Genomic DNA, 8,681 nt, shown 5'->3' on the forward strand with positions numbered 1-8,681 from the left:
TATCGGGCGGACCTCATAACAGCAATCATAGCCAAGAAAGTTATGTGACGGAAACAAATGTGTAGCTGGAACTGAAATTTCGAAGTTTTTTGCCTACTGGTAAAGCTTTTTGTTCATTAGGCTAGTTTGGTAGTAAAAGCAAAACTAGGCTACTACCGACCCAGGAAAACCACCTACTTGAATAACAGGTCTATTTTTCACTTGTGGCTAGTCTTATTTTCTGTGGCCTGGCTTACAATTTTCACATGTAGGCCTATTGGGAATACTGTGCTTGCTTTAATTTTAATATGACCAACTGTTTTCAATGAGATTTGATTTTGATGAGTTGGTTATTGATTTTATGTGAAAAAGCTTTCAGGCCCACCACAGAATTTTGTTTCATTTTGACTGAAAAATGGGCTACTTCGCCTTTCATTTTGATCTCGTGTAAGATGCTCCACAGGAAATCCTTTATGGAACAATCTTGCAGCTCTGATCATGAATAGAATTACAAGCCTACATTTTTTAACCTTTCATACAGTGGCGTAGCCAAAATTTTTTTTTGTGGGGGGGCTAATTCAATTCAATTTATTTTTTTTTGCTGGCGCGAACATGTAGACAACGATAAAGTAATCACACGAATTTTACACCAACAAAAGGAGAAGATGACAAAACCAAAAGGTTTAAAATATGCATCAATAAAACTGTTTGAAAAACATAATCTTAAAAATACACAGCCACCAAACCTTGAAAAATTACACTTAAATAATGGATTATAGCGCTTTCTGGAAACACTTTTAGGGTAATATTTGTATGAAGTTTATTAGCAGATAAACAGCTATTAACTTATTAAAGGTAGCTCTTACACACGAACGGGCAAAAACTGCAGCTAAAATTAGAGAACACCAACAACTCAGCTACACAAAAACTCAATAACTACACAAAAACCCAACAGAGTAAGCCATTCTGAAATTGTTTCAACAAATTAGTTAAAAGAAACGTAAATCGCGTAAAATTTGCACGATTTACGATTTGCAAAATTTATTGGTGACTTTCTGTGTGTCTAAAACAAGTCCTGGGGGGTGTTAATAGCCAGATGTCTTGGAAAACGTTATAAATTTCTACAAATTGTATTACATTTTCAACAAAGGACTCAACCTCGGAATCCAAACTTGGAAAATTTGAGGGGGCCATGGCCCCTTTCGCCCCCCCTGGCTACGCCTATGCTTTCATAAGCCCAGTTTTGTTTCTGGCGTAGCGTAAAAGTAGGTTACCATGGTTCTGTTTACTTAACTTGATGCAATTTATGTTCATGCCCCTTCCCTTCATGAAAATTTTCTACGTAGGCTACGCCACTGGTTTAATTTTTCCCCAAGGTTTATGACGTAGCCACATTGGCTTACTGGCGAGTTGAATGTTCAGTAGTCTACTTTATCTTTTTGACAATATAGCAGGAATTGTAAGCTAATTTCAATAATTAGCTTTCAAAGCCGTTTGCCGATTTTATGAAAATCAAGAATCCCTGGCTGCATTGCACATATGTCTTCTATTTTGTTATAAATCTTTTTCGTGTAGTGCATATAGGTTACCATGAGTTTGTAAATAGGTCAAGTTAGAAAAGTGAAACTGGCAAGGTTTTATTACAAATGGCTTTATTTTTTTGGATGATGGGTAAAATTTCAAATGCCATTAGGACGAAACAAAAAATTGCCGTAACGTAAATTTTTATGTCAATTTAAATATTTTTGCTTCTGGAGTTCCCCCTCTCCCAATCAAATGAGTTACACTACACCACTGATCCATCGTAAATTTTTATGTCAATTTCACTAGCTGCCACTGAATGGAGATCAGTCTCTGAAATGCGTTGCTGAAGCGCATATCCAGAGAGTTTCAGACTTCAATTCGTAAAAAAATTAAATAGAAACCCCCAAGCGATCTCAGAACGGAAAAAACTAGAACATCACACAACTAAGGCGAAAGAGAAAATTGAATTGAGTCCTGTCTTTGTCATGAGTTACCAAGGGGGGTGGGGGGACTTATATACCAGTCCCAGGTATAACCTGTCCCCCCCCACCCCCCATGGTAACTCATGACAAAGACGGACTCAATTCAATTTTCTCTTTCGCCTTTCTTGTGTGATGTTCTAGGCGTTACCTCTCAGAACGGTAAAGACCAAAACATCACACAACTAAGGCGAAAAAGGATCCATGACAAACAATGATGAATGACATGATCAATGACAAACTAAGGCGAAAGAGAAAATTGAATTGAGTCCTGTCTTTGTCATGAGTTACCAAGGGGGTGGGGGGTGACTTATATACCAGTCCCAGGTATACAATTCCCCCCCACACCCGATGGTAACTCATGACAAAGACAGGACTCAATTCAATTTTCTCTTTCGCCTTAGTTGTGTGATGTTATAGGCGTTACCCCTCAGAACAGGTCTTCACAACTGTAGATTAGGCTAAACGTTTTTTTTTTTCAGCCCAATGTAATTTGCCTATAACTGGGAACAGACCAGTGTTCCTAAAGCTCGTGTAAAACCGCTACTACCACAGTGAACCCGCAGCATTGGGCTGAAAAAAAAAAGTTCAATCTGCACTTGTGAAATAGTTTACCATCATGCTGCTAAAAGCAAATCTCAATTGATTGCATACGGTAGCACAGTTGTTGTGAATGCCTTTTACATTCCCAGACAGCAAAATCTGTTATTTTTACATTGATTCAATGTCTGCAGGAGTTGAATCAAGCTAAAATTGAAGGATTGTACTGCATAGGTTGCCTGTGTTCGTTTTTGTATTCGTTGATTGCCACGTTTGTTTCCCTTGCTTTTGCATTGTGCCTGCGTGTTTTTTAGGTTGACTTAATCATCACGTTTTGCAAATTCGTTCAGTTGTAGTTTGTGCAGTTCTAAGTTGGGTGCTGATGCTGCTATCATTTGTATGTATTATTTAACTCCTGTGTTTTTAGATGCTCCGTATTAAATTAGTTTAAGCTTTCGAATTAACTAACAGTGACATTTCAATTTAACAAAACTAATCTTGTGATGAATGATGGATCGTTTGATGCAGCCGTCACGATTGGACATTGACTTAAATTCTCTTATGGCAAGGCATTGGCGTCACTGGCAGAGGACATTTGACAACTACATTGAAGCTTTGATTGAAACACTCACTGAATTGCAGAGGGTGGAAAAGCTCAAGGTTCTCACCAACTGTGTCTCGCATGTCATTTTTCAACACATCTAGGAGTCGAAACTTGCAGCTGTTACAACGTTGAAAAACTTATGTTTCAAATACTCCAAGCGAGATCTTCGCTAGACACCTGATCGCGACTTCAAAGCAAGAACACGGCAAATTCAGGATTATCCGCAACATCCAAGGCCTAACAAGCGATCAAAGAAGTTTCTCAAGAACCAAAGTCTACGTCAAGCGCAGGAATTACCTCAAGTGTGAGTAAACTGTGCTTTGTTTGTGGACGCCCATTCCGCAAGAGAACTGGTAGCCTATACAGTATGTCCTGGTAGCAATTCCGTTATAAGTCTTAAAGAAAAGGGCATTTTGCTAACGTTTACCGGTCTAAAGTTCGACAGGGCACAAGTGCTATTGTAACGTTGTGCGCAGTTCATGAAGCAATTACGTGGTGGAAAAAAAATATTTTGATATTTCATAAAGTTGGTGTGCGCTGGCTTTAGCTTCGGCCAACACATCTTCTCTTTAAAGTTAAACCTTTGAATTAAATAAAGGTAACATTTCAATAGTGATGTACTGATGTTGCCATTATGATGAAGTAATAAGTTCGTTTCATATTTTTTACACAATAGTATATGAATGTCATTAAGAAAATGAGTATCGGAAGAGGCCACTGTTGCAACACTTAGCAATAAGAATAATCAAAATTTGCGTTAAAGTTTTAACGTAAGCTTATTAGGATACATCATAAGTAGGTCTATTACATTTTAATGTAAGTGTATACGTGAAACATGGTGCAACGTAGCCTAAGATGCAAGTGTGTTTTGTTGCTAATTCTTTCAGTTTCCTTTTATTCACCATTAACTCTTAACAAATATATAATGGATGTGCAGAAATAATTAAAAGCAACATAATTCAAAACATTTTTGAAGCAATCGCGGCGATAAAACCTCCATGTAAATTACTTGCGTCAGTAAACCCGCCCTCCCCCATGTGCTAAGCTACAACTTTGATGTATTCACTGCCACTGGCATTGCGTCCGTTGCGGCCGCTTGGTAACAAACAGTATATATAATCATACCAAATCGCGTGACACCATAGTAGGATTAATGTATATTGGAATCATAGTTGAAGTAATTCAAGACATTATCAAATGTTTTCATTTTCAGGCAGTTATGATGAAGACTTTATACAATGTACACCAGAAGTTTAAATCGAATAACTTAACAGCATGACATATCACATATTATAATAGACTACCATTTCTGTAACTGCACAACTACAGTAATTACATTACCTATTTGATTGCGCAAAGTATAAATTCTATACTTGTACAAAAGCTTATTAAAATATTTCATAATAAATTTTCAATAGCTTTTGTATAGAGGTCTTGCTTCAAAAATCTGATTGGTTTTGTCTAACGCAACTCCTCTAATGGTGGCACCATCCAAATACACGATAAGGACTCGTCATAACATGGAATTCCGTTTTCACTAAAGCAATTGTGTTTTTTGTGAAGTATTAGCCTATTGCTTTGTGCCAATCAGCTAATGCTGCAATAAGGTAGCTACCTTATTGCAGCATAAACCAAACTAATTCAACAATACAGAAATTTGTTTACATTTAACCTAATCAGCACAATCGCAGTTTTGCATCAATTCGAGAATTTCCTCAATAAATTGATATTGTTCTTCAAATTGATTTTCTTTTTCAATTCTCAGGATATTTCCATCATCAACCAACCAATACTGACAAGTATTTTTTATATTTAAAATACTGTAGATGGAGAATCAGCAGAGCCCTATTTATGGCATATGCATTTCGCTAGAGCATCATTAGTGCATTATTCAAATAGAATTTATTTTAGAAATAAAATAAAAAAACTGGGTGTTTTCAATTAATTGAAATCTACGCCCAATCAAGTTTTGTATTCAAAAATATTCAAATCCGATTTTCATCAATAAATGATTGATCAGTCAAGCGTGACGAACGATTTGTATCAATAATGGAAACAATCAAATCACACAACTTTTGCTTGTGATTCCTCTTGATTGCTTCTGATATTTTCCCTCATTCCAGTAAGTGTTTTTTTTTTGTCGGAATGCGAAAGAAACGATATTGTAGAAATAAAATACAATGACAAAAGTAAAAGGTGGCGAAATCGCGTTTTTGTGAAGAACAAGAGCTAAAAGTTAATTTGATGCTATTAACATATTGATCAGCCAAGTAGACACGTAACACAGACAACGCAAGCAAGAGCAAATACGTAGCTTTGAAGAAGTTATTACAAGAACGCAAAATTGTAATTTTTGTGGTTATCTTATTTGCACTATGACAAAGACCCATCAGACACTGGTGAAAGAAATTATGCTCGCACGCCAACAAGCGGATGGGCTTCTGCTAAATCTCGATGCATATTTCCGGCATCGCATTTGTTCACTTACGTTTGTAACCATTTGATAACATTTAAGTCTTGTCACGCAATGTTCAATGCGTTAAATGAACAATCAGCTGGTTTTTCTTGTTAAGATTTAAAAAAAGTAAATAATAATACCCAGAATAATGGGCAGTATGAGTATGAATGTCTTAATCACTTGAAATATTTTACCTTGTTCCTTATGCATGGCTAATTCTTTTTGCAAACTTGCAAGTTTAATTAAAGCAGCTTGTTTCTGAATGATCGGTTTCATTGCTTCTGTAACAGAGTCAGATACCTTTGTTTGCGTTTTCAACTTAAAATTAGTGTGGTTGATTTGGGATGAATCTACTTTTGCAAACGCTGTTTTTCGTGAAGCAATGTCGTTGTTACGTGCTTTGTCTTTACCCAGTAGTAATGCAAAAGAGGCAATGTTTCCAACAGGAAAAGTTTTGTTTATAGCATTTGTGCTAATTGTTCCAGAGCTATTTACTCTTTATTTTTCAGTAACACGCTTTTTACAGTTAATGCGTCTTCTGGTGTTGCATGGTATTACTAATGGCTTTGTAGTCTGGTTGATACTTGGTGAAGTTAAGCTTCATTCAAGCGTTGAGACTTCCATCAGTCAAATGAAATCGTAGGTTGGTCTTGATCAGGGGTCGGCAACCTTTTTGAGCCGCGGGCCAATTTAAGCCCTGGCGAGCCGGACCTGGCCCGCGGGCCGTAGGTTGCCGACCCCTGGTCTTGATGTTTTTTAAGTGCGAGAACGATTGCTCACATAGGTACGTGGAACCAAACATGGTCATTACAGCAGTACACAATCTCTGCAGTGTGTGATACGTGACTCATTCCAGACTTTGACAATCAACTGCTCTACGGGTTGAAGTTTTTACATTTCTGTCCGCTTGTGGCTGCTAGCAAGCTGCTGTCGTGCAAGTTTTTCCAAACCCTCATTCAGCCACTTGAACTTGTTCACCCAAATCTCCGAAGCTTTCTGATATTAGATTAGGTTTCCGACCGTTGGACTAGAGTAGACATTTGTGATACAATTAAGCGAACACGCCCACCTGTGGACGGGCTTCTGCAAAACCTCGATGCATATCGGGCATCGCATTTCTTCACTTATGTTTGTGGCCATGTTTTGTTTTATTGTTTTAAAATATTTTGTTCTAGTTCAGAAATCTGATATTTCCATAATCAACCAACCAACATTGCCAAGTCTACGAAACGCTTTCCCTTCAAATTGAACCTTTTCAATGAATGAATCTACAACGAGCCAATGAGATTGCGCAATCAACTTCTTTGGTACCGTACTCAAAAATATCCAAATCAAATTTTTAATATTCTCATCCAAATTCTCATTCCATCGCTTTTGTGAATTGAAATCTACAACCAACCAATGATATTGCGCAATCAAATTCTTTCATATTTTGTACAATTTGTGCTTACCTTTGATGTGAATTATTCTGACAAAGACTGACTAGACATTCGTGATAGAATTAAGCAAACACGCCAACATGCGGATGGGCTTCTGAAAAGTCTCGATGCATATCGGGCATCGCATTTCTTCACTTATGTTTGTAGCCATGTTGTGTTTAAGTGTTTTACAGTTTCAAAATGTTTGTTCTAGTTTAAAATTCTAATATTTCCATCAACCAACCAATTTTGGGAAGTTTACGAAACGCTTTTCGATCAAATTGGGTCTTTAATGAATTGAAATCTACAACTAACCAATGATATTGCGCAATCAAATTCTTTCATATTCAAAAATATCCAAATCACATTTTTATTCATCCGAATCATCTATAAGTGATTGGCCAGTCAAGCGTGACGATCGATTTGTATCAACAATGGAAACAATTAAATAACAAACGACTTTTGCCTCCGATACCTTCAATACCAAAAATAATTCTACTTTTTCGATGCTTGGTTGCAACTTGCCCCATCCTTCAACGTGGTCGATGATTATTTGAAGGAGTTCCATCGCTTTTGTGAAGTTGTATTGTGTTTTATACTTTAACGCTACGTTTAACAGAATTACTTTTTTTTAACTTTTAAAGCTGATGATGAAAGAACTAGGCTACACTCAAAACAGCAAACAGAGGTGTTAAAATCAGCAATTTTATTTGATCTGTATTATATATTAAAACGTTTAAAACGATTTACACATAGAAGTTTTTAAAGATTTCACTTCCTCGTTCGACCAAACACTGGCTGTATTGCAGATTTTTGTGTGGGCGGATTTGTTTCAAAAAATTAATTGGTGTTGTCAAAACGCAACTCCCCTATATAACGGTGGCACTGTGGTGATCACCGTGGGGGGGGGTGAGCAATGCAAAATCACCCCCCCCCCACACTCATTTGGCTTTGAAAAGGTTTTGTGATATTTTATGGATCGAATTTTGAAAAATATTTCGGCTGTTGTCACTTTTTTGAATTTTGATTTGACAACCCTGAACTACGAGCCAGGCGTTTAACACTGGAGTTTTAACCAAGTTTGCTTACCCAAAAATGCCCTTCGGACAGTGGTGCCGAAGTTAGTTGAGGATTGGGAGGGATAAATCAAAATTTTATCAAATTGTAGACGATTTTGAACATTGGAGGGATGCATAGCCTACTTTTATACACACTTTTAGTGGTAGGCTACTGGTAGCCTATTAAGTTTATTAAACAATCACCGGACCTGGGTAAATTAGCTTCTAACAGCATAATATACAGACAAGCAATCATGGAGATAAAAGCGCTACCAGTGCTCTTAAGAATGACTGCTGCATGATTAAGAAACAAGCAAAGAAAAAAATGGTAGGCTACCCCCAGCGGGATTCGAACCTACTGTAAGCTATATGACCTTCCAATGAATAAGTTACTTAGTTTTTCCAAAAAAAAAACAACAGAAGTTATACTTTTCTTCTTGCCCTCTCCTTCACTAGAATACAAAATAGCAAATTCATTACAAAAATACTAACTTTCAAACATATCACAAGAACTTGTTACAATCGAACATATTGCGTCTTACGATAGTGGGCATTGAAAACTCATTAGCACTGTCATTTATAGGCTACTGATGTCTTAAAGAATATTTTGGTGAATGTTGC

This window comes from Aplidium turbinatum, chromosome 16 (assembly GCF_918807975.1).
Source record: "Aplidium turbinatum chromosome 16, kaAplTurb1.1, whole genome shotgun sequence".
Lineage (NCBI taxonomy): Eukaryota > Metazoa > Chordata > Ascidiacea > Aplousobranchia > Polyclinidae > Aplidium > Aplidium turbinatum.